The sequence below is a fragment of the Erythrolamprus reginae genome, chromosome 5 (genome assembly GCF_031021105.1).
Source record: "Erythrolamprus reginae isolate rEryReg1 chromosome 5, rEryReg1.hap1, whole genome shotgun sequence".
Taxonomy (NCBI): domain Eukaryota; kingdom Metazoa; phylum Chordata; class Lepidosauria; order Squamata; family Dipsadidae; genus Erythrolamprus; species Erythrolamprus reginae.
Window position 1 is genome coordinate 30,380,701 of NC_091954.1, and position 27,860 is coordinate 30,408,560.

A 27,860-nucleotide genomic window follows, 5' to 3' on the forward strand; every position below is an offset into this window, starting at 1 on the left:
TGCCTCTGTTTTCTAAGTTTATATGCTAACCATCTGCCTGGTTTGTTCGCGTGTTCAAAATAATGTTGTTTAGCTCTTTTTATCTTTTCAGCTATTTGATTTTGTTCTATCAATCTAATTTTATGTTTGATTACACTCATTTCTGTTTTCAAATCTCTATTCTTTATATGTTGTTGTGATAAAGATTCTAATTGTTTTAATTCATTTATTAATTGTTCATATTTTATTTTATTTTCCTTGTTATGTCTTGCTGTGTAGGATATCGTTAATCCTCTAATGTATGCTTTAGCTGTATCCCATAAATTTTGTGGAGTAGTATCTAAGTTTTTATTAATTTCAAAAAATATTTTTAATTCTTTTTCAATCCAATCCTTGTATTTCTTATCTTTCAAGATATTTCTGTTCATCCGCCAATTAACCTGTTTATTTTTAGTTCTCATATAGACTACCACAGGATTAAGATCGGCCCAAATGCTGACATCTATCTCGACCTCTTTTATTTGTTCAGCAATTATTTTTGAGGCCCATACCATGTCTATTCTTGTCCAAATTTTATGGGGGTTGGAGTAAAAAGTGTATTGTCTCTTGTGGGGATGTCTTTCCCTCCAAATGTCATTTAATAGTAATTCCATTTTCATTTTCTGGAAAGTGTTAGGTAATAAGTTCTTACTTCTCTTCTTACTTTTGTTGTTTTTTCCCCCGAGTGATCTAATTGTCTGTTTGTAATAGCATTAAAATCACCAATTATTAACATATTTTCAATATTTAACTCTGTTATTACTTGATGCAATTTTTTATAAAATGTTATTTGATCTTCATTGGGGGCATAAATCGAAACAATTACCAAAGGTCTAGGTTCAATGTCAACTTGTACAATCAAAATTCTACCTTCATCATCCTTATATACAGTGGTACCTCCTGATACGAACCCCTCGTCTTACGAAAATTTCGTGATACGAACCCGGGGTTCATGATTTGTTTGCCTTGTCTTAAGAACCATTTTCACCTTACGAACCCGAGCCGGGGGCGTGGGCTCTCCTACTGCGCATGCGCTCTACCTTGTGCTCTCTTACTGCAGCAGGGATTTCCCTGCCTTGTGACTGTCATTTCCGGAATTTCCTCCCTGCCTCCCTCCTATTCCTCCTCCTGTATTCCACCTCCCTCCCAGTCTTCGGGCAGCATTCGCCTTCCTCCGCCGCCATCGGCACCCAGCTCCTCCTTGTCTTCTCATTTCTTTACAAGTTGAAAGTCGGGCGGCGGCGCAGAGGCTGGGGGCGGCGAGGGTGTGTGGAAGAGGCACCTAAGGCAGAACTTTCAGCTTCTGGGTGGATGGGAGGAGTTAAGTGGCTGGGCTAGCAAAATCTCCGTGCTGCTTAATTTCTCCCAAAGCTGAAAGAAACGCTGGTAAATAAAAGCAGAACTTGCAGCTTCTGGGTGGATGGGAGGAGCTAAGTGGCTGGGCTAGCAAAATCTCCGTGCTGCTTAATTTCTCCCAAAGCTGAAAGAAACGCTGGTAAATAAAAGCAGAACTTGCAGCTTCTGGGTGGATGGGAGGAGTTAAGTGGCTGGGCTAGCAAAATCTCCGTGCTGCTTAATTTTTCCCAAAGCTGAAAGAAACGCTGGTAAATAAAAGCAGAACTTGCAGCTTCTGGGTGGATGGGAGGAGCTAAGTGGCTGGGCTGGTAAAATCTCCCTGCTGCTTAATTTCTCCCAAAGCTGAAAGAAACGCTGGTAAATAAAAGCAGAACTTGCAGCTTTTGGGTGGATGGGAGGAGCTAAGTGGCTGGGCTGGTAAAATCTCCCTGCTGCTTAATTTCTCCCAAAGCTGAAAGAAACGCTGGTAAATAAAAGCAGAACTTTCAGCTTTTGGGTGGATGGGAGGAGCTAAGTGGCTGGGCTGGTAAAATCTCCCTGTTGCTTAATTTCTCCCAAAGCTGAAAGAAACGCTGGTAAATAAAAGCAGAACTTGCAGCTTCTGGGTGGATGGGAGGAGCTAAGTGGCTGGGCTGGTAAAATCTCCCTGCTGCTTAATTTCTCCCAAAGCTGAAAGAAACGCTGGTAAATAAAAGCAGAACTTTCAGCTTTTGGGTGGATGGGAGGAGCTAAGTGGCTGGGCTGGTAAAATCTCCCTGCTGCTTAATTTCTCCCAAAGCTGAAAGAAACGCTGGTAAATAAAAGCAGAACTTTCCGCTTTTGGGTGGATGGGAGGAGCTAAGTGGCTGGGCTGGTAAAATCTCCCTGCTGCTTAATTTCTCCCAAAGCTGAAAGAAACGCTGGTAAATAAAAGCAGAACTTTCAGCTTTTGGGTGGATGGGAGGAGCTAAGTGGCTGGGCTGGTAAAATCTCCCTGCTGCTTAGTTTCTCCCAAAGCTGAAAGAAACGCTGGTAAATAAAAGCAGAACTTTCAGCTTCTGGGTGGATGGGAGGAGCTAAGTGGCTGGGCTGGTAAAATCTCCCTGCTGCTTAGTTTCTCCCAAAGCTGAAAGAAACGCTGGTAAATAAAAGCAGAACTTTCAGCTTTTGGGTGGATGGGAGGAGCTAAGTGGCTGGGCTGGTAAAATCTCCCTGCTGCTTAGTTTCTCCCAAAGCTGAAAGAAACGCTGGTAAATAAAAGCAGAACTTTCAGCTTTTGGGTGGATGGGAGGAGCTAAGTGGCTGGGCTGGTAAAATCTCCCTGCTGCTTAGTTTCTCCCAAAGCTGAAAGAAACGCTGGTAAATAAAAGCAGAACTTTCAGCTTTTGGGTGGATGGGAGGAGCTAAGCGGCCGGAGGAATCAATGTAAAACGCCACTGGGCTGTAGCTCCTCCCATCCACCCAGAAGCCGAAAGTTCTGCCTTTTGTTTACAAGCCTCCACGCGTTTCTTTCGGCTTTGGGCTGCTTGCTCTCCCGGAAAGACCCCAGCCCACACCTTCGGGAGCTTCCCAGCCGGGTCCCTTCCACGGGGCAGTGGCCACGGCTCCCCCCAGTTCTCCCGCTGACCCTTTTCACACACGCACACCATCCCCAGTCTCCGCGCGGCCGGCTGTCATCTTCGAAAGAAGCAAGAAGAGGAGGAGGAGCTGGGCGCCGGTGGTGGCAGAGGAAGGCGCCCAGCTCCTCCTCCTCTTCTTGCTTCTTTAGAAGATGACAGCCGGCCGGCGGCGCGGAGAATGTGGCTCGGATGCTGGGAGGGAGGCGGAATACAGGAGGAGGAGGAGGAGGGAGGCCAGGAGGGAGAGGGGGGAGGAGGGAGGGAGGAAATCAGAGAAGACGCACGTACAAACCGCCCGTGCGTTTCCCTCCCTTCCCTTCCAGTCATTGCAAGCCGGACAGTAACTGTTGACTTTTCCGTTAATCCACCCACGAGGCTCCCTCCGGGCAGCCTGCGCTGTCTCCCCCCGTCTCCCCCCCTCCACCCACACCCGAACAAAATCCGAATGCCGGCGGAAATGAGGCAAAAGGGGTGAATTTTGGGCTTGCACTGATTAATCGCTTTTCCATTGATTCCTATGGGAAACTTTGTTTCATGTTACGAACTTTTCACCTTACGAACCTCCTCCTTTCACCAATTAAGTTCGTATCATGAGGTTTTACTGTATTTGTTTGGAATTTATAGAGTTTTCAACATACATCACTACTCCTCTTTTTTTTGGTCTGCTAACGCAGCATACATTTTTCCAATTTTGGGATATAATAATAGTTTCTGATTACCTTTTTTAATATGCACTTCTTGTAGTATTACTATTTGAGCATTTTGGTTTCTGATTTTGGAAAAAATTTGTTTCCTTTCTCCGTACTGAAGGAGCGGGTCCAGCAGTCACATGGGTTGCTCATGTCCAATCCGGTGGAACTGAGCCTAGTATTAAAAAAGCTTGCCGGATCCGCCCCTTCCCCAGAATTCGCTCAGTTCGCATATCCTGCGGTTGTATTGTGATAGCTCGTTCAACATTCTAACACCTTCCCTTCGATCCTTTTCTTCAAAAGTAGTAAGATTTGTTTTATCATTATTATTTACTTGCACTAATAGCGCCAGCCGTTTGCGGCTCGGCTTTTTTCCTTTGGAGAAGTTGCGGTTTCGTTTTCCCCCGGCGGTTTTGCCGGTTACGATTCCTGCGGCCGCTTGTGGATTCTTCTAATCCTTTGGCCTGGAGGTCCTGGTGCAAGTATTAATCTATTGAATTATTGATTATTTATTGTATACAATATATTTAAGGGCTTAAGAAATACCTCCTGCGGAGTGAGACGCCTTCTAGTCTCCTGGACTTAGTCGATCGCTTCCCCTTTAAGAAATTTACGGAGCGATTTTTTCGGCGCGAAGGCCTTCGCGCCCTTTTTAAATCTAGGCCTCTCGTGTTGGCCTCCTGCCAGCCGCGTAGGCCTCAGTCCACCGCGTGGATCCCGGAGCGGGCCTTGGGGGTCCCAGGCTAAATTCTCCACCGGCTAAGCCTCCAACCAGAGTGCCTTGGTTTACTTAATTATAAAGTTTAGGGAGGCTGGCCCCGCTGGATTTGGGGGCACGAACTCTGGGTTTGCCCAGATTGTCCTCAAGTTTCAGCAGCTTCGAGGCCTCGAAGCAGGATCCATTCCTCTTGGGAAGTCCTTGAAATTCTTCTCCTTATTATTCAGTTATTGGCTCAGCCTTGTCTTCTGTTAATTGTCAGACTATGGCTACCTTTCCCAAGAGAGGCACAACTAAAGGTCCCAGAGAGGCCAGGCCTACAGGCGATGAGATTACTAGTATCCCCCAGGCCTCTTCCTCCTCTTCTCCAGGGGCCCGCCCCTCGACCAAGGTCACCAGGGCCGAGAAGAGAAGGGACCTAGCCCTACAAAAAATCCATGACAAATCAGCAAAACGTTTGAAAGTGCAGGCCCAAGTAATCAGTAGTCAAGACCCCCCAGAGGCTTCTAGTCTTCCTCCTTCTGGGGTCCCTGTGTTATCTCTGGATGAGCCAAACCTAGACAGACCCCAACCTAACCTATGGGGCATAGGTCCAGAGGAACCAGATATTATTGAAGATTCCCCCCAGCCAGGATCCTCCCAGGCCTTTAGGGATTCTTCTGCCATTTCTGCTGATATTTCCAGCTTACCTCCTGAGTTCCAATCTATTTTTGCTGTGTTGTCCAAAGCCATTGATGCCAAACTCTCCACCATCAATGAGCTTCCCTTACCTCTTCCTCCTTCTCGTTCCTCCCGCCCCTTGGGTTCTCCCCCAGCGGTCAGAGCTCCTATTCAGGATGATTCAGATTCCTCCCAGGATGAATATGAGGATATAGAGGATGATGAGGATCCTTTTCAAGGCTTATCAGATGATGAGGAATCCCAAATAAAGGTTCCCCCTCCAATTACTATTTTTCCTTCTCAATTATTCAAATCTCTCCTCCTCAAAGCTAGAATTTCTACGGGATTAGCGGCCCAGGAGAAACAAGCCTCCACTTCCACTGATCCCCCGGAGGAGAATTTACCTTACTTCACAGAGGAACAGGAGGATAACGAGGTAATTCCTATGCCTAAGTTGTTTAAAGATGCTTTACTCAAACAGTGGGAATTTCCAGCCTCTGGCCTTAATCCCTCCACCAAGGACAGAAAGTTGTACAAACTTTCCTCTTCCTATGAAGAGCTTCTATCCTTTCCCAAACCGGATGAACCTGTCAAGATTCTTCACTCGGCAGCGGCTGTGCCAGGCGAGGCGGAGGAAGTCCTCCGCCCAGAGGACAAGCGCATTGAGCAAATGCTCAAAAGAGGATTCACCGCTGATTCCTGGGCCACTAAAAGCTCTGCAGCGGCTTCCTTTTTCTCCAGAGCCATGCTGCTGTGGCTTCGCCAACTTCAACAGCATATTCCTCCCGATGACTTGAGAGGTCAACAAGACTTCAACAAGGTCTTTGCAGCTGCCCAGTACGTGGCTGATGCCACCTTGCAATCTACTAGATTTTCTGCTAAGTCTATTGCAGCTTCTACAACGGCAAGAAGACTCCTATGGATTCGCCCTTGGCAAGCGGGAGTTCGCCAAAAGTGGCAGTTATCCCAGGGTCCCTTAAAGCGCGACCTTCTCTTCGGTGATCTTCTGGATCCACTCCTCACGGAAACCACGGACAAGAAGAAAGTTTTGGGTCCAACCACAAAAAAGGCTACCAAAACGCAGTCCTTTCGTCGCCCAGGGCGCCAGCAAGATCAAGCGGCTTCCTACCAGAGATCTCCAGGTCAGTATTCCCCCCGCTTTCGTTCCCAAGGTAGGAACTCCAGGGGTAGAGGGTTTCGCTTCCAAAGGGGAGCTTCCTCTAGCAGGGCTTCAAAAAAACCTAGATGGTAATCTTACCTCTATTCCCATAGGGGGTCGCCTAGCTCATTTCGCCTCTAATTGGCGTCTCACCTCCAAGGACCCTTGGGTCATTGACACTGTTCAAACAGGCCTTCTTTTAGAATTTATTTCTCCCCCCCCTAAACGTTTTATTTCCTGCCCTTCTCCCAGGTCATCCTCAGATTGTAACCGTATGGAGGAGGCCATTTCTCATCTATTGTCCATCAGAGCCATTCAACCGGTCCCTTCCGGTCAGAAGGGCCTAGGTTTTTACTCCATCCTATTTATGGTTCCAAAGTCCTCCGGAGGTTGGAGAGCTATTTTGGATTTAAAGAAACTAAATCTATTCATCAAATATAGGAAATTTAAGATGCACTCCTTGTCTTCTATTTTGGCCGCCATTCACTCGGGAGATTTCATGGTCTCCTTAGACCTCACTGAGGCCTACCTTCACATTCCTATAGCCAAATGCCACAGAAAATTTTTACGTTTTTCCTTTCAAGGCAGGCATTTCCAGTATAGGGCGATGCCATTTGGCCTCTCCTCGGCCCCTCGGGTCTTTACAAAGCTCTTGGGGTCTCTGGCGGCCTATATCCGGGCGTCTCCCATACATATTTTATGTTATCTTGATGATATTTTGATTCATGGGAACTCCCTAGAGAAAGTGAAAACAGACCTTTCGGTCACCATGTCAGTCCTTCAGGACCATGGATTTTCCATCAACTTTGATAAAAGCCACCTCCAACCTTCCACATCCATTTCTCACCTGGGATCCATTATTGATTCAGAATCCTCCCAGGTTTTTCTCTCTCCCGAGAGAAAACTCAGTATAGTGGAGTTAATTTCTAACATTTTATCTAATTCTTCAGTTTCCATAGTTACTCTATCTTCCCTTTTGGGGAAGATGGTGTCATGCATAGGCATCATTCCCTGGGCTCGCCTTCATGCTAGGGAACTCCAGTGGCTCCTGTTACCTTTTCAGAGATCAGGGCACAGCAACTCAAATCGACGCATTGTCATCCCACTGAGTGTTCGCAGATCCTTCAAGTGGTGGAAGTCTCCGGCCATGGACAGAGGATCCCCGTTCAGGTGCCCGGATCAATTTGTCATCACCACAGATGCCAGTCTATCGGGATGGGGCGCCCACGCCCAGGGGATGATAGCCCAGGGCACGTGGTCCCCGGAGGAAGCTTCCAGGCCAATCAATTGGCTAGAGTTAAGAGCCGTTTCCCTGGCTCTGAAGCATTTCTCTCCTCGCATTCCCAACCGGCACGTTCTCATTCTCACCGACAACATTGCCACGAAAAGCCATATTTGCAGACAGGGGGGCACGAGATCCAAAGCTCTCATGAGGGAGGCCCTCAAGTTGGGCCTTTGGGCGGAAAAACATCTCCAGTCGCTCCTAGCCGATCACATCTCGGGGAGTCTCAACGTCCAGGCGGATTGGCTATCCCGAGCAACGATAGACCCAGGAGAGTGGAACCTCCATCAAGACCTGTTCCATCAAATCACCCTCAGATTCGGCCTACCAATCCTGGATCTCTTCGCGACCAATGCGAACGCCCAACTCCCTCGCTTCTATTCCAGATTTCCATTCCCGGGAGCGGAAGCAATCAATGCCCTCCGGAGTCCATGGCCTCCAGGCCTACTCTACGCATTTCCTCCAATTCCAATCCTCCCGGACGTGATTCACAAGGTCCTCACCGAGAGGGCCCGAGTAATCTTAATCGCCCCTCACTGGCCCCGCCGGCCCTGGTTCGCGGATCTCCAACAGCTGTCCGTCCAGGACCCTTGGCGACTCCCCGTTTCGGGGGATATGCTGCGGCAGGGGGCCTCTTTCCATCCAGACCCGGAGTGGTTCCACCTCACCGCCTGGCTGTTATCAGGAGAGATTTAGAACTGCGTGGTCATGACCCCGATTCAGTGGAGGTCATTTTAAAGGCCAGAAGGGGTTCGACCAATCGAATCTACGACCACACGTGGTCCAAGTTTCACCAGTGGTGTCTACAGGAAGGTCTCTCCCCTCTGTGCATTCCCATACACAGAATAATTTCCTTCCTTATGCAAGGCTTCCATAAAGGACTTTCCACCAGCACCCTCCGGCGTCATCTGGCAGCCATTTCATCTGTCCTAGGGGGTCCCCGCAGACAGCCTCTCCGATCCTTCCCTGAAGTTCAGGAATTCCTCAAGGGCATAGCCAACCTCAGACCTTCCAAGGTCCACAGGTATCCATCCTGGGATTTGCCACGGGTTCTCCATTCCCTCACGCAGGCACCATACGAACCCCTAAAATCGGCGTCCCTCAGGTACCTATCCTTTAAGGTAGCATTCCTGGTGGCTATTACCTCTGCCCGACGCATTTCGGAGCTGGCTGCCCTCTCAATCAGGCAGGACCTTTGTCAATTCCATCAGGACAAGGTAGTCTTGCGACTGGACCCCACCTTCTTACCCAAGGTCAGTTCCATGTTCCACAGATCTCAGGATATTGTCCTACCTTCCTTCTGCCTCCAACGAGACCATCCCTTGGCAATTAGATGGCACACCCTGGATCTCACCAGAGCGCTGAGAATCTATATCCAACGCACAGGACCCTTTCGGAGGTCAGAAGCACTTTTTGTAGCCTATCATCCCAGAGTCATGGGGGCCAAAGTGTCTTCAACAGTAATAGGCCGTTGGATCAGAGGGACTATATCTAAGGCCTATGAGTCGGCCTCCCTCTCAGTTCCAAGGAACATCACAGCGCATTCCACCAGGAGCGCAGCCACCTCGGCCGCTTGGGCGACTCAAGCCCCGTTGGAGGAGGTCTGCAAAGCAGCCACTTGGGCCTCGCCAAATTCCTTCATCAGGCACTACAAGATTGATTCTTACGCTTCAGCGGACGCTGCCTTCGGCAGAAGGGTACTCCAATCCGTTATCTCACACGATAGCAAGCTAATCCCACCCTAGGGACCATCTATTGGGTATGTCCCATGTGACTGCTGGACCCGCTCCTTCAGTACGGAGAATAGGCGTTGATTGCTTACCTGAACGCCTCTTCTCGTACGGTGAGCGGGTACAGCAGTCACTTCCCGCCCTTGTATGTGTCTTCTTTACCTTTCTATATCTTTCTTCCTCTAACAATGAGAGTTGAACACTACAGAGCTTCACAACTGAGCCTAGTCTATGGATTCGCGAATTCTGGGGAAGGGGCGGATCCGGCAAGCTTTTTTAATACTAGGCTCAGTTCCACCGGATTGGACATGAGCAACCCATGTGACTGCTGTACCCGCTCACCGTACGAGAAGAGGCGTTCAGGTAAGCAATCAACGCCTATTTTCTTGGTTCATTAAGTCCATTCACATTAACAGAAAAGATCTTTAAGTCTTTACTTGTTGTCATTTATTTGGTTTTTTAGTTTCGCGCTGAGGTTGAACTCTTCTAGCACCTTGGTCCTGCTCTACCATCAGAGCTGCGGCCCCCATGTCCTGCACATGCTGGATTGCTAGTTCTTTCACAGGTTGCTGTTGCGCTGGTTGCTGTTGGGCAGTTTGTTGGTTTGCTGATTGATCCAGGTGACTTATACCACTGTTTTCAAAGAAATCCATTGCTTGTTACAAGTTTTCCAGCTTATATCTTCTGGAACGCCAGGTCAATGCTATCCCTTCTGGAATAAGCCAACGAAAAGTTATATTTTCTTTGATCAAAATTCTGGTTAGGAAATGGTAATCTCTTCTACTTTCTCTGACACCTCTTGGGACTTGTTTCAATATTTTTATTTCAACTCCTTTGTGTTGTAGTTTAGAAGTTCTTGCCCAATGCAGTATGTCATCTCGCAAAGTCTTTCTTGCAAATTTGATATGAATCTCTCTCGGGAGATTGTGGCGACGGATGTAGCTATTTGAAATTCTGAAAACTTCATCGATTTCTTTTAATATCTCTGTAGGGTCAACCTGGAGTATTCCTCCAATGGTTTCCGCCATAGTCATCTTTAAATCTTCATCTTTTTCTTCTATTATATTTTGAAATTGTAGCCCATACGAAGCATGTTGCATCTCAAGGTGAGTAATTGATTCATCATATCTTCTGTATCGTGAGTCAGCTCTGCCTTCAAAGTAATCCATTCTCTTTTCAATTTCAACAGTCTTTTCTTCAACTTTTTAAATGCGATCTTTACTTTCCTGTAAAGTTTGTTGCATTTCCTTCATCTGCGCCTTCACCTCTCCCATGTCTACTTTCAGGTCAATGTTTTGTATTTTCCTAATGGGCTTGCACGCATTATTGGCTTTTCCATTGATTCCTATGGGAAACATTGTTTCATCTTACGAACTTTTCACCTTACAAACCTCCTCCCGGAACCAATTAAGTTTGTAAGACGAGGTATTACTGTATTTGTGCCAAAATGTTTTCATTCTACTTCTTTTCAATGTTGACTAGGATTTTTTAGAGGTACAGTATTAGCTTTTCGTGTAATGATGAAGCTTCTAAAAAGTAACTTAATTATTATTATTATTATTTATTGGATTTGTATGCCGCCCCTCTCCGGTAATTAGTAGGAACTTAGTAGGTTTAACATTTCATCTCAGTTCTCTGATTCAAACCAAGATAAACTCTTTTATCAGAAAACATGAAAATTGCCAGTTATTTTCCTCAGTATTGAACTCTATTTCATCATATGTGAAACATACACACTACTATTCATGGAAGAAACCTCTTTCATACCCACATCTGTACACTAACCTTGGAAGTCACCGACATGAAATTCCCTCCAACTTCCAAATAAAGCCATCAAAAACCTTTATAACTTCTTTCTCATCCTCACCCTCCTAATATACATAACAAATAAACTTAACAACTCAGCCACATAACTTCAAACCTTTCACCTGTGTATTAAACACATGCCATCTATCCCAGTACAATATTCAAATTCTTTACTCTCTCAAATAAAGCATATCCACAAATCCCCTCATCTCCAACTGCTTATAGATCAAGTCTGCTGTAATAAATCAATTCTCCTTCAAATCTACTGCACCCAAAATCCCAGGAAGAATAATATCCCTTCAACAATAATAAGCTTACATCCCTAAAAAAAAAAAAAACACCACAGCCTGACAACCCACTTAAGTTCAAGATGGCTTCACATGTTCACATTCCTTGTCTTAAACAAGCAATACTATAAACCCTACACACACAGTCTTAACTCCAATTCAACAAACAAAAAACTTTGTATTTAACATCTGCCCACTTGAAACATTTATCTTCCATTATTAATCACATTTATCAAAAGCTCTATTTCTCAAGAACTCAAGAATTGCCGGCAGACTTCCCTACACCTCTTGCAATAATCTTTTTACTCTAATAGCAATCTAACTATAACCATATGTATTATAACTTCTTAAATAATACCAGCAAAAGGACAAAATACTACACAGCTGCTATCACCTGTTTTAAATTAGCTCTCGTGCACAAGAACCCAGCACAAATATAGAGACATTTCCCACATGCTTTTTGTGCCCACATGTATTCAATCATACCTCTACATATCACCAATCCAGGATCAGACCCCTTGGCCAACTTTACTCACCAAGGATGCTTGCTTTCGCTGGCAGCTGCAACCGTTCCCAGAAAACCTCTTCTTCTCCTGACCCCTCAGTTCAAAAAGAAGCTAATTCCTGGACATGGAAGCAAGAGAAAACCAGCCACTGGAAAAACTCCAGTAAGGGTGCCCTGCCAGGTTTCACCTGTCCTCCAGCCAGGAAAAAAGCTCTTGAGCCCCCCCCCCCGTTGGGCGACAATTTGTCAGAAAAATTCCCCAGACCAAGAGAATAAAAGCCAAAAGTCTTTATTAACAACATGATATAAAACATAGAAACCTATAGCAAACATAACATAACATAACATAACATAACATAAAACAAATTTTCTGGCATGATCATACAGGATCATACAGGGACCTGGAGAATACCCGTATACCTCTGAAGGTAAAGTACCTAATTACAAGGATCATATTATATAGGTTTTTTTACATCTTTCTTTCTTTCTTTATCTCTCTCTCTCTCTCGTTTATTTATTTATTTATTTATTTATTTATTTATTTATTTATTTATTTATTTATTTATTTATTTATTTATTTATTTATTTATTTGTATGCCACCCCTCTCCGTAGACTCGGGGCGGCTCACAACAGCAATAGAACAATTCATAACAAATCTAATAATTTAAAAACATTTGAAAAACCCCATTATTAATCAGACATACATACAAACATACCATACATAAATTGTATAAGCCCGGGGGAGATATCTCAATTCCCCCATCCCTGGCGGCAAAGGTGGGTTTTAAGGAGTTTACGGAAGGCAAGGAGGGTGGGGGCAGTTCTAATCTCTGGGGGGAGCTGGTTCCAGAGAGTCGGGGCCACCACAGAGAAGGCTCTTCCCCTGGGACCTGCCAAATGACATTGTTTAGTCGACAGGACCAGGAGAAGGCCTCGGGGGGAACTACTGACCTACTCAGAGAGGGTTCGCAAATTGGGTGTCTACCTCGATCCACAGCTGACATTGGAACATCATCTTTCGGCTGTGGTGAGGAGGACGTTTGCCCAGGTTCGCCTGGTGCATCAGTTGCGGCCCTATTTGGACAGGGAGTCATTGCTCACAGTCGCTCACACCCTCATCACCTCGAGGTTCGATTACTGCAATGTTCTCTACATGGGGCTACCTTTGAAAAGTGTTCGGAAACTTCGGATCATGCAGAACACAGCCACGAGACCCATAGTGGGGCTTTCAAGATTGGCCCACGTTTTTTCAACACTCCGTGGCTTGCATTGGCTGCCAATCAGTTTCCGATCACAATTCAAAGTGTTGGTCATGACCTTAAAAGCCCTACATGGCATTGGACCAGAGTACTTCTGGAACCGCCTGCTACCACACAAATCCCAGCGACCGATAAGGTCCCACAGAGTTGGCCTTCTCCGGGTCCCATCGACTAAACAATGTCATTTGGCAGGCCCCAGGGGAAGAGCCTTCTCTGTGGTGGCCCCGGACCTCTGGAACCAACTCCCCCCGGAGATTAGAACTGCCCCCACCCTCTCTGTCTTTTGTAAACTACTCAAGACTTACTTATACTGCCAGGCATGGGGGGAGTTGAAACACCTTTCCCCCAGGCTTTTTTATACTTTGTTTTATGTTTGGTATGAATGTGCTGTTTGGTTTTTAAAAAAATAATGATAGGGTTTTATATGTTTTTTAATATTAGATTTGTTCCACTACTATATTGTTTTTATTACTGTTGTGAGTTGCCCCAAGTCTTCGGAGAGGGGCGGCATACAAATCTAATAAATAATAATAATAATAGTAATAGTAATAATAACAACAACAACAACTCTAACCAGTCGCTGGGATTCGTGCGGCAGAAGGCGGTTCTGGAGATATTCTGGTCCAATGCCATGAAGGGCTTTATAGGTCATAACCAACACTTTGAATTGTGACCAGAAATTGATCGGCAACGAATGCAGACTGCAGAGTGTTGGTGTGACATGGGCGTATCGGGGAAAGCCTATGATTGCTCTCGCAGCTGCATTCTGCACGATCTGTAGTTTCTGAACACTCTTCAAAGGTAGCCCCATGTAGAGAGCATTACAGTAGGCAAAACCTCGAGGTGATGAGGGCATGAGTGACTGTGAGCAGTTACTCCCAGTTCAGATAGAGCCACAACTGGTGCACCAGGCGAACCTGGGCAAACGCCCTTGTCGCCACAGCCGAAAGATGTTTCTCTAATGTGAGCTGTGGATCGAGGAGGACACCCAAGTTGCGAACCCTCTCTGAAGGGGTCAGTAATCCCCCCCCCCAGGGTAATGGACGGACAGATGGAATTGTCCTTGGGAGGCAAAACCCACAGCCACTCGATCATATCAGGGTTGAGTTTAAGTTTGTTCACACCCATCCAGACCCTAACAGCCTCCAGGCACTGGCACATCACTTCCACTGCTTCATTGACTGGACATGGGGTGGAGATGTACAACTGGGATCATCAGCGTACTAATGATACCTCACCCCATGCCCTTGGATGATCTCACCCAGTGGTTTCATGTAGATATTAAATAGCAGGGGAGAGAGGACCGACCCCTGAGGCACCCCACAAGGGAGAGACCTAGAGGTCGACCTCTGACCCCCCACTAACACCTACTGTGACCGACCAGAGAGGTAGGAGAACCACCAAAAGACAGTGCCTCCCACTCCCAACCCCTCCAGCTATTGCAGAAGGATAACATGGTCGATGGTATTGAAAGCCGCTGAGAGGTCAAGAAGCACCAGGACAGAGGATAAACCAATATCATGTATATAAACATTGTTATATCTTTGTATACTACCAGTTACATACTTGACAAATAAATAAATAAATAAATAAATAAATAAATAAATAAATAAATAAATAAATAAATAAATAAAATTTATTTTTGCATGAAATGACAACATGATGGGATTTGAGACAAAAGCCTTTTCTATCATCATACCCACCCTTTGGAACATCATTTCCCCATTGATTACCTTTTGAAAGCTGTTCATTTTAAAAAGGTTTTTTTTATTTTTCCCACCTTCACAAAACAAATTACATGTATATACCTTCCAGTGTTACAATATATATATATAGATACACATTCTTTTTTTTAATATAAAAGTTTTTTATTACATATATACACATTTACACAAAATAAATGTTTTACATCATATATTAATACATAGCCAAATCAACACATGACCGACAAACAAACAAACAAACAAACAAAAAAGAATTCTTAAAATGTAGTTACTTATTTAAGTACATTGATAATAATATCCATTCATTTAGCATATTATATAGTATTTGTACTTATATTCCCTTTAGGAGGTAAGTTATGGTTAATTTTTTATTTTAAATTATTTTCTGGTGAAGCGTGTTATAACCTCAGCATTTACCGTTTTCTCTTGTAGGTTGTCACTATTCTTTAAATCATTTATTTTTTTCTTATCCGCCTTCTTTCATTCATGTTTAATTTCTTTAAAATTATACAGATCTTTCTTTATAAAAGACTTAGTATATATATCTTTTATAATTTTTCCTATGTAATAAAAAGGATATAAAGTATTGTTAGTCTTGTATTTTCTTTTGAGTTTTATTTCTTTTCTTGAACCAATTATAAAGGTATTTCCAGGTTTTATCATGTTCGGAGTCTTCTTTGTTTTTTAATTTAATTGTTAGTGCATCTGATTCAGCACAGTCTAAATTTTTTTTTATTATCAAATCGTCGTCTGGGGGTTCGGGTTGTTTCCATTGTTGGGCTACTGCTATTCTAATTGCTGTCAATATATGTATGAGTAAATAATGTTTGTTTTTATCTATTTTTTGGTCTATGATTCCAAGGAGGAAGGCTTTGGGTTTTTTGTTTATTTTCATTTGTAATATCTCTTCTATCCAGTTCTGCATTTTATTCCAATTTTTTTAAATTTTTGAGCAGGTCAACCAAATGTTGTAATAGGTCCCCATTTTTTTACATCTCCAGCATTTCGGGTTTATTCCTTTGTACATTTGTGCTAGTCTTGCCGGTGGGAGGTGCCACCGGTAGTACATTTTATATATATTTTCCCTGAAAGCTGTTGACCTCGTTAATTTATAGTTTTTGGTCCAGATCGTTTCCCATTTGTCTAGATTTATATACTATAGCCAAAATTTCTGCCCCAACTGTGTATGTTATTTTTGACAATGTAGTCCTCCATTTTGTAATGTAACATATATCTGTATATTTTGGAAATCATTTTCTTATCTTGACCTAAAATTATCTTGTCTAATTCTATCTCTTTTATTTGTATCTTTTTTCTTTTCCCTTCTTGATATTTTGATTTAATTACATTGTATGTCCACCAATCAATTTTTATTCCAATTTCTTCTAATTCTTCCCTTATTTTTAATTCCCTGTTTTTTCCTAATGTTTGGTAATAATTTAGCATTTTGTTTAGCTCTCTCGAATTTGGGTATACCGTCGCCTCTAAACTAGAGTACCATTTTGGAATTTGATGATAATACATTTTTTTAATTTTTTTCCAAGTTGTGTATAGTGAATTTCTAATTATGTGCTGTCTGAAGTAACTATGTGTTTTTCCTTTATTCTCCGATAGGATAGCATGCCACCCAATTCTCATATCGTAACCTTCTAGTATTAATAATCTTTTGTTTTCTAGTTTAAACCATTCTCTCAGCCAGTCCATAACCGATGCATTGTAATATGTCTCAAAGTCAGGTAGCCCAAATCCTCCCTGTTTAATATTATCTTGCATATATTGAATTCTGATTCTGGGTTTTTCCCCCACCCAAACAAATTTTGTAATCATTCTGTTCAGTTTTTGAAAGAAGCTTTTTCTTAGTGTAATTGGGATCGTTCTGAATAGGTATAATAATTTGGGTAGGATGGACATCTTAATTGTTGATACTCTGCCTATGAGTGAAATAGGCAGTTTATTCCATTTTTCTAGTTTCTTTTATTTCTTTTATTAACTGAATTTAAACATGCCTGGGATAAACATATATCCATCCTAAGATAAAATACAGAAAATAGTATAAGGGCAGACTAGATGGACCATGAGGTCTTTTTCTGCCGTCAGACTTCTATGTTTCTATGTTTCTATTAGAACCGTATAGTTATCTTCTTTTATTGTAGTTGCTTTTGCCGTTAGTTTTATTCCCAAATATTTAACTGTTTTTACTATTTGTAGGCCTAATTTTTCTTCTAATGTTTTCTTCTCTGTATTTGTTAAATTTTTGGTTAATATTTTGGTTTTTTGTTTGTTAATTTTTAGTCCAGCTACTTTGCCAAATTCTGTAATTTCCTTTAATAAAATTTCGCCTGATTCTATAGGATCCTCTATATTGAATACTAGGTCGTCGGCAAAAGCCTGGATCTTGTATTCCTGTCCCTTCAAATTTAACCCTTTGACATTTTTATTTGACATTATCGGTTTTAATAAAATTTCTATGGCCAGGATGAATATTAATGGGGACAGCGGACATCCCTGTCACACTCCTTTTTCAATTTTTATATTCTGCGTTAATTAACCATTTATTATAACTTTTGCCGATTGTGAAGAATATATCGTCCTAATTGCTCTTACAAATTTTTCTTTGAATTTCATTTTGATCAGTTGGTTAATAAAAAAGTTCCAATTCAGATTATCAAATGCTTTTTCCATGTCGAGGAATATTAAAGCCAAATTTTTTCCTGGCTTTGCCTCGTAATGTTCTAGAATATTTATTATGTTTCTCAAATTATTTTTAATGTTTCTGTTTGGTAGGAAGCCGTTTTGGTCTGAATGTATTATTTCATTGATTATCCCTTTGAACCTTTCTGCTCATATTGTCGTAAAAATTTTGTAATCCGAATTCAGCAATGCAATTGGTCTGTATTGTTTTATCGAGTGTCTTTGTTCTGGGTCCTTTGATATTGGTGTTATTAACCCTTCCTTCCAGGATTCAGGCATTGCTCCTTTATCTAGCACTTCGTTTAGCATCATTTTATACACCTCCCTAGCAGCTATACTTCCAAACTCTTTATACCTCCTATAGGCAGCCTTTTTTTCATTGACTATAGCCCTTACATCATTGCTAAACCATAGCGGTTTCTTCTTCCTTTTACCTTTAGTTATTTGTCTTACATACAGTCCAGTGGCTTTTAAGATGGCCTTTTTTAATACAGTCCACTGGGTGCTCGCTCCTGCCATTTTATCCCTCCCCTTTAATTCATTATCTAAATATTCCCCCATTGCATTAAAATTTGTTTTTCTGAAATCCAATACTTTGGTTGCATTGGATTGGTCACAATGAGTTTTTACATCAAACCACAAACATAGATGGTCACTGCAACCTAAATTTTCTCCCACCTTGACATCTGAAACCCAATTCCCATTCGTAAAAACTAAATCTAGAATATTCTCCCCTCTAGTTGGTGTCTTAACCAGCTGTGCCAGAGCTGCTCCTGTAAAGGCCTCTACTATATTCTTACTTTTGCATGTAAGGGCACTGGGGATATTCCAGTCAACATCAGGCATGTTGAAATCACCCATAACCACAATATCTCCCTTTACTGCCATTTGGGTAATTTCATCCACCATCTTGTTGTCATATTCTTCAGATTGCCCTGGAGGCCTATAGATCACCCCAATTCTAATGACAGAACCTTCTTTATTTTGCATGCAAATCCAGAGAGTCTCCAGATCTTGACATGTATTTTGAATTAGTGTTGTTTTTAGACTTTCTTTAACATAAATGGCTACTCCACCTCCCCTTCTCTCTATTCTATCCTTCCTATACAGTGTATATCCTGGTATGGATATTTCCCATTCATTAGAATCCTTAAACCATGTCTCAGTTATGGCAACCAGATCCAAATTATCTCTAGATATTATGGCCATTAACTCACACAGCTTGTTGCTCAAGCTTCGAGCATTCGTGCACATTACCCGAACAACATTATTTTCATTATTAGTTTGCCCCTTATCATCCACAACTACATCTATTTTATTTGCAGCTCCCTTTTCATAAGCTTCCAAAAACTGATTTATCCTCATTGGTCGGGGACAGAAATCACCCACATCAGTTACATCTCTGTCCCCTTTACCTAGTTTAAATGCCTGTCCAAGAAAGTTCTGAATTCCTCACCGAGCACCTGGGTACCTCTGTATGATGGATGCAAACCATCCCTCTTAAACAACTCCCTATTAGACCACCTACTGACATCATGACTTACGTAGCCAAAACCTTCAGCTTTACACCACTGCCTTAACCATACATTAAACTCTCTGATACACGTTGTTTTATCCTCTTGGCCACAAACCGGTAACACCTCTGAGAAAGTCACTGAATCAGTTATTTTACCCAGCTCCACACTTAGACATTGAAAATCTCTTTTTACTACATTAACATTTCTCTGGGACAAATCATTTGTGCCAAGATGCACCACCACATCAACGTTATTACCTTTACTCACAGCCTTGACAATGTTTGTAATCCACCTCCTGTCCCTGATGGCAGTGGCCCCTGGGAGACACCTCATTTCCTTTACCACATCCTTACTCTGTCCCAAATCAACACCTCTAACAGTCGAATCACCCACAAGAAAATGTGTCCTCTTTTTATTTCTACTAACTGCACTTGATGGTTTGGTGACACTATGTACCTCACTTAGAACAACTTCCCCTTTGAACATCCCCTCATTCTCTGCCTGAGGGACCTTGCTAATATCTCCAACATCCTTACTATTTAAATCCGCAAGAACATTATAGGAATTCGATATAGAGAGACCAAAATTGCTATGTTTTTGCTCAACTGCACGCAATCTTCCTGAACCAACAGTTGTCCACACAGCCCACACGTGGCTGGGACAATCTTTCCACTTCAGACTGCAAGCTACAAACTAAGGACTGCAATCTAGAGATCTCGCCATCTAACCTAGATGTCCTTATGCAAAGAGGGCAGTACCCCAAGTTCCACAAGGTATTACGGAAGACAACAGCCAACACTGCACCAAGCCAGTCATCTTAACAATGTATTGAAATACAAGTACTTAGCAAGAAAATCCACAACTCCTATTGCTACCAAACTTTGCTGATTTTGGTTTATAGTTATATAAACCAAAGGTTTATATAAACCTTCCTCTCTCCTTCTCTGTGATCTGAAAGTGCAACTTAAAATGGCTTTTTCCTGCCTTTTATCCTTCCCAGTCTAATCCTGCCCCAGCCTAATCTGATTGAACACAAACTGCCAATAAAATTGTCTCTTACAGCCCCTCCTCCTTGAATTCAAACAATAGAAATGTAAAAAGCACTACCTTCCTCTCTCCTTCTCTGTGATCTGAAAGTGCCAATTGTGTAGCCAAAATTTTATTCCCCAGCTTATCATATTCTCTTTTACAATTTCCACTTCTGTCTCATAACGAATCAAAAATGTATATATTTTACCGATTAACTTTTCATCATTTTTTAATAGTGTCCTGTCCAATTCACCCCTCCCTATCTGAAAACCATATTCTTTTTTATCTTTTTGATATGCATCTTTTAATTGTAGGTATGTCCACTAATCTAATTTCTTACCATTATATTCCAATTCTTCCTTTGTTTTTATATTCATTTGTTGATCCAATAATTCTTTATATCTAATTGTATTGTGGGGCCCGATTAAATTTGGATGATATGTTAGTTCTATTGGTGAAACCCATTCTGGTACCTTAGTATATTGTTTTTTTATTATTATTTTCCATATTTGGATAAGAGAATTTCATAATGCTTTTTGAAATATGTATGAGTTTTGTCTCTTCCGTACCAGAGATAGGCGTGCCAGCCTAATAATAAATCGTGCCCTTCTATTGTCAATATACGTTTATTTTCTAATGTGATCCATTCTTTGATCCATACCAATGATGTTGCGTAATAATATAGTTTAAAATTTGGTAGACCCAAACCTCCTCTTTCCTTCACATCTTGCAATGCCTTTAATTTGATTCTTGATTTTTTACCTAACCGTATATATTTTAATATTACTTTATCTAATTCTTTAAAGAAATTTTTACCTGGATTTATTGAAATTGTCTGGAAAAGGAAAAGGAGCTTGGGCAGGACACTCATTTTAATCAAATTAATTCTACCTATTAATGAAAGTTGTAAATTTTGCCAATTTTTTAGATCTACTTTAATTTGATTTATTAAGCTTGTGTAGTTGTCTTCTTTTAATGTCGTCGTTTTAGCTGTAAGCCATATTCCTAAATACAGTGGTACCTCATCTTACGAACGCCTCTTCTAATGAACTTTTCAAGATACGAACCTGGTGTTTAAGATTGTTTTGCCTCTTCTTCCAAACTATTTTCACCTTACGAACCCAAGCAGCTGCTGCTGGGATGAAGGGGTTTCTTCCCCCCCTTTTTTGAAGAAAGAAAAGGGAGGGGCTGCTTGGAGTAGGAAAGATTTAGCAGAGAACAACGTGCTTGCAAAGGCACTGAAACAGTGTCTTTTGAAGAAAGAAAAGGGAGGGGCTGCTTGGAGTAGGAAAGATTTTGCAGAGAACAACGTGCTTGCAAAGGCACTGAAAGGGTGTCTTTTGAAGAAAGAAAAGGGAGGGGCACCTCCCTTGCCTTTCTTCCTTCCCACTCACCCTTTAGCCTAGCCTTGCTTCTTCCACCTGCCCCCTTTAGCTGCTCCTCCCTCCCCTCTGTTCGCCTCCCTTCTAAAGTTTGGGATTTTCCTGAAGGATTTGCACGCATTATTTGCTTTTACATTGATTCCTATGGGAAACATTGTTTCATCTTACGAACTTTTCACCTTACGAACCTCCTCCAGGAACCAATTAAGTTCGTATGATGAGGTACCACTGTACAGTGATACCTTGTCTTATAAACTTAATTGGTTCCGGGATGAGGTTCTTAAGGTGAAATGTTTGTAAGACGAAACAATGTTTCCCATAGGAATCAATGGAAAAGCGATTAATGCGTGCAAGCCCAAAATTCACCCCTTTTGCCAGCCGAAGCGCCCATTGTTGCGCTGCTGGGATTCCCCTGAGGCTCCCCTCCATGGGAAACCCCACCTCTGGACTTCTGTGTTTTTGTGATGCTGCAGGGGAATCCCAGGAGGGGAATCCCAGCATTGCAAAAACGAGTGCTTCGCTGGCAACGGAAGTCCGGAGGTGGGGTTTCCCAATTTCATCAGTGAAATTGCAGCATCGCAAAAACACTGAAGTCCTCGAAACCCCACCTCTGGACCTCTGTGTTTTTGCGATGCTGCGATTTCACTGAGGCTCCCCTCACTGGGAAACCCCACCTTTGGACTCCCGGTGCCAGCGAAGTGCCCATTTTTGCGATGCTGGGATTCCCCTCCTGGGATTCCCCTGGAAGTCCGGAGGCAGGGCATCCCAGCGGCGGTGGTGGGTTTGTAAGGTGAAAATAGTTTGTAAGAAGAGGCAAAAAAATCTTAAATCTCGAAAAGTTTGTATGACAAGGCATTTGTAAGACGAGGTATCACTGTATTTCACTTTTTTGACTAATCGCATATTGGTAATTTGTTCCAAATGTTTTGTTTGGTTTTTTGTGCAATTTTTGGTAATAATTTTAATTTTTTGTTTGTTTATTTTGAGTCCTGCTACTTCACCAAAATCTTCAATTTGTTTAATCAATTTTGGTGCGGTTATCAGTGGTTCTTCAATTATAAATACCAAATCATCTGCGAAGGCCTGGACTTTATAAATTTCTTTTCTTATTTTTAGGCCTTTTATGTCTTCATTTTTTCTTATTTTGATTAGTAGTGTTTCCATCGTTAATATAAACAGAAGTGGAGAGATAGGGCATCCCTGTCTCACTCCTTTCTCAATTTTAAATTTTTCAGTTTGCTCTCCATTAATTATAATTTTGGCATTTTGTTCCAGATATATTCTTTTTATTAAATTTGTAAAGTATTGTCCAAAATTCATCATTTCTAATTGTGTTATCATAAATTTCCAATTTACATTGTCGAAAGCCTTTTGTGTGTCAAGAAAACCAGCACCATCTGTTTCTCAGGGTGCTCTTCATAATATTCTAATGTATTTGTTATTGTCCTCAAATTGTCTCTAATTTGTCTCTTGGGGAGAAAACCATTTTGGTCTCGATGTATTAATTGATTCAGAATTTTATTTATCCTTGTTGCATAGATTGTAATAAATATTTTGTTGTCCGTGTTTAATAGGGATATGGGTGTATAATTATGGATTTTTTCTTTTTCTGTTTCTGTTTTGTGTATGAGTGATATTAATGCTTCTGTCCATGTTTGAGGTATCTTTGCATCTCGGGCTATTTGATTATAAATGTCCAATATATTGTTTTCTAATATTTTTATTTCTTGTTTGTATAATTCTACTGGTATACCGTCTGTGCCTGTTGCTTTGTTGTTTTTTTGTTGTTTTATCGCTGCCTGAAGTTCAACTAAGGTAATTGGTCTATTTAATTCTTGTTGTTGCTCTTCTGTTAATATTTCCATATTTGATAATTCAATATACTTTTCTATTTCTTCTTTTTTTTACTTCTTCCTGTGTATATAATTTCTTATAATATTGTACTGCTATTCTTTTCTTTTCTTCCTTATCATATTTTATATTACCTTGTTCATCTTCTAATCTATCTATGTTTTTTTTCTTTTTGTTTTCTTACTTTATGTGCTAGCCACCTTCCTGTTTTATTTGCTTGGTCGAAGTGTACCTGTTTGGCTGTTCTAATTTTTTCTTCTACTTCTTCCTGATGTAACAAATTAATTGCATGTCTAATTTGATCTTTTTTCTCCTTAATTTTTTTACTTTTTGGATTTAGTTGTAGTTCTGTTTCTATTTGTTTTAATTCTTGTTCTAATTTTTCCTGTTTATTTTTTTTGGTTGTGTTTCATTGCCATATATGATGTTGTTAATCCTCTGATGTAAGCTTTTGTCGTGTCCCAAAGTGTTTGTGGTGAAATTTCATCTGTTTTATTTATTACAAAGAATATTTGTAATTCTTTCTCTAGCATTTCAGTATGCTGCTTTTCCTTTATTATTTTTCTATCCATAATCCATTTTATTTGTTTTTTGTTATTTCCGTTTCTCCAAATTAATGATATTGGGTTGTAGTCTGCCCAAGTATTTGCTTCTATTTCAATTTTTACAATGTCATTATTTATCTGCAGTGTTGCCCAAACCATGTCTATACGCAACCAACTCTGGTGTGGATTTGAATAATATGTATATTGTTTTTGTTTATCATGTTTTTCTCTCCAAGAGTATTTCAAATTTAGCTCCTTAACTATATCCCAAAAGGTTTTGGGAAGGTTTTTCTTTTTTTATATATTTCTGTTTCCTTTATAGTCTAATTTCTTATCTGCTACTGCATTGAAATCTCCTAATAGAATTATGTTTTCTAAATCTAATTCAATGATTTTTTCATGTAGTTTTTTATAGAATTCTAATTGATTCTCATTCGGTGCATAGATTATTATTAAAGTTAGCAATTTCTGATTCTTTTCTAACTCTATTATTAAAATTCTGCCTTCGTTATCCTCATATATTTCTTTTGAATTAATCATTTATTTCACATATATTGCCACCCCCCTTTTTTTCTGCTAGAGATGTATAAAGTGTTCCTAGTTTCTTGTTTACTAGTAGGTCTACATTTCGTTTATATACATGTAATTCTGGCAAAGCAATCACGTCCATTTTTAATTTTTTTAAATTTTGTAAATATCAATCTTCTTTTATTAGGATTATTAAGTCCATTTACATTAATAGATATTATTCTTGTGTCTTCTGACATTGACTATGCGTAGTATTTCCGATTCCTTGTTTCTTTTAAGTTTCTTTCCCGTTGTACCTCCTTTTGTTCCTGTTTTCCTTCTTCCACCCTTAGTTTCTCTCTTTCTTCCCTCGGTTCCTCTTCCTCACGACTTGCTGTCTCTAATTCCTCTCTACTTCCCCTACTTTCCTTACTAATTTGTTCCTCATATAGTAAATCATTTTCCTCACAAAATTGTCTTGCTTCCTCCAGTGTATTTATTCTAACTCTCCTTTCTTTCCAAGTTATCATCATCCCTTCTGGTAGCAGCCACCTAAACATTACATTCCTTTGAATCAATTTCTTGCCAGGAATTGATATTGTTTTCTAATTTCATGAATCTTACGTGGCACTTGTTTTAGAATTATTATTTCTTTACCTCTGTATGATATTGATTGGCTGCATGACCATTTATATATTTCATCTCTCACTATCCGTCTAGTAAATTTAACATGTACTTCGCGCGGCAGATGATGCCTTCTTGCATAATTAGTATGTACCCGGTATTGTTCATCTATATCCCACACCATCTCTTGTTGGTCTTTATGTAAAATTTTTGCTAAGATTTCTATCATTTTCTCACCTAGATTCTCATCTCGCTCTTCAATTATATTTTGAAACCTTAAACTATATGAGGAAAGATCTAATTCCAGTTGTGAAATAGATTGGTCCATATTCTTAATTGTCATCTCATTTTTCTCTTCTATCCTCTCTACCTTCTTTTCTACCTTCTCTTCTATTATCTTTATTTTTTGTATATTTTCTTTTAATGTTTGTTGCATATCTACAATCCTTTCATCCATTCCCTTGATCTTGTCTTTTACTTCTCCCATCTCTGTCTTTAATTCTTCGTGTTGTTTTTTAGCTTCTTCTCTGTTACCTTCCAAAGCTTTTGTCATTGTATCTTGTAGTTGTACTATCATATCTTGTATTGATTGTAGACTAGTTGTCAAACCAGACTTGTCTTTAGTATCTAATGTCTTTTGGTGTATTGGTGAATCTATATTTTGCTTTTTGGTGGTCTTCATTGTTGTAGTTATACTAGTCATGTTTAACAAAGTTCTTAAGTTTTTCCACAATAATATACACTTATAATCAAAACGTTTTTCTTACTTATAGTCATTTTATACAGCTTCTAAGATATTTGCAAAATAGAAAAGTGAGTAAGATAGGAGAACAGATGTAAAAAGATAGTAAAAAGGGTAATGACTACAATATTACAATATTAAATTTATCAATTTCAGTAGATAAGAGGATATTTAATATATTTAATACATTCCCTATACATTCCCTATAATTAATATTACTAAGTACTATAAACACTCTTATACAATAATCAATCTTAACTTATTTCACTATTTACTTGTTTACTTATTTAAACTATTAATTCCTTTAAACTAATATAAATTTTTACTAAATATAATGAATATATTTATCAGAAATAAAGACAATTCACAATCAACTTCAAAACTAAATTAATCTAGATAAGAAACTCTAATAAATTTTAATACAAGCCAGGAGGAAAGAGGAGTTATTTAATTACTATTCATATCAAAACTACAAAGAGTAATAAATCAAAGAAAAAGTAGAAAAAGGGAAGGGGAAAAAGAAGAGGAAATAATAATAAATAGAAATAAAGAGTACAGAACAGTAGAAAATTTGAAAGATAGAATGTAAATATTTCAAAAAATATGAATTAAAGTAAAAAGATTTTTGTATCTGTAAAAATTATTTCAAAAAAGATGGAAAAAAGAAAAAGTATTTATTAATAATAATAATAAAAGAAAAATGAAAAAAATGAAAAAGACTAAGAAAAAACAATAAGGAGAAAACATTTTCTTTGTTTGATTAGTCCAATAAGATTTCAAAAAGAGTTTCCACTAAAAAATAAAAAATAAAAATGAAAGAATACTGAATAATTAATTGGAGGAAAAACAAAATTAATTTTCCAATCATTAGGTCAGGGGATAAAGAATTAAAATTAAAAGTAACAGAAAAAATGAATTTGTAATATCTTCTTCTGTCAAAAGAAAAACAAATGAAAAGGATTTCTATATTTTTTGTCTCTTTTCCGAAACCCAATCTCACTTTCTTCCGCTTATACTGATAACTTTCGTTTTCTGCTCAGTCACTCTCTTGCTGTTATTATGTTGCAATGGCGTCCGCAATCAACAACTTCCTAAACACTTTCCCTTTCTTCTTTTCAGCCTCCTCTTCTCACTGTAAATATTCAGTCTCTTCCAAATAAAGCTACTAAATTATTTTTTACTTATAGTCCATCAAGAAAAAAAAATGTAGTGAAAAATTAAGTTTTAGTTAGCTGTCAGTTTCACAGTGTGTGATTTTAAATTCCACCGTCTTTCGGGGTTTTAAAAAAAACTTGCGGTCCTTTCAATTACACTATTCTTTTTCGCCTTTTATGTTAAAGATTTAGACAGTACCTGGGGTTGTTCAATCTTTGTAAGTTCTTAGTTATTTTCGATGTATCTTGTTTTCTCTGGTCTAATTCCAATCACTCTTCCTCTTCCTGCTGTGTGGACGCTGTTGCTTCGGCCGGCCGCCGGTTCTTTTCAAGTGAAGTTTTGGGGTATATTCCTCACCTCCCTGGGCAATGGCGAGTTGCCCTGAGAGCTTCAGATAATCCCCTTCAACAATCTGGATGCTCCAATCCAGATCGCACCGAAAAAAGCGGTACTTCAAATGAAAAAAGGGAAAGTGTCAGCGGAGCTCCGCTTTGACACTTCCTAGCGCAGTTGCGTTGCCACCGGAAGGAGGAATCCCCATCTTCATCTATTCTTTTCATAACCTAGCTCAATCTGCTCCTTTTATTCTTTCTCAGACTCCCCTCCTTCTTTCTTCATCTCCTCCTCCTATCTACTTCTTCACTCCTCCTCTACTTCTTCACTCCTCCTCTACTTCTTTCTTCTTGTCTTCCTTCCTTTCTAATTCCTCTTCCATCTTCTGTAACCTTTCCAGAATGTCTCCCATCTTATATTTACAGACTACTGTTACATAATCAAATTTAAGAAATATCCCTAACTCTTCCCCCCCCCCAAAAAGAGAATTCTTGTTGTTCATAACTTAAAATAAATTTATTATACTAGGTATACAATGTCCAAGAAGAAAGCTATCTCCAATAAAATAAAATCTAGTTTTGTTTTCTGGGTTCACTGTCAAATTAATCCAGCAAAAACTCCTACATTTAATCACTATAGTTTATCATTCCAAAATAGTTGTTTATTTCTCATACCTTTTCCTTTTTAGCCCT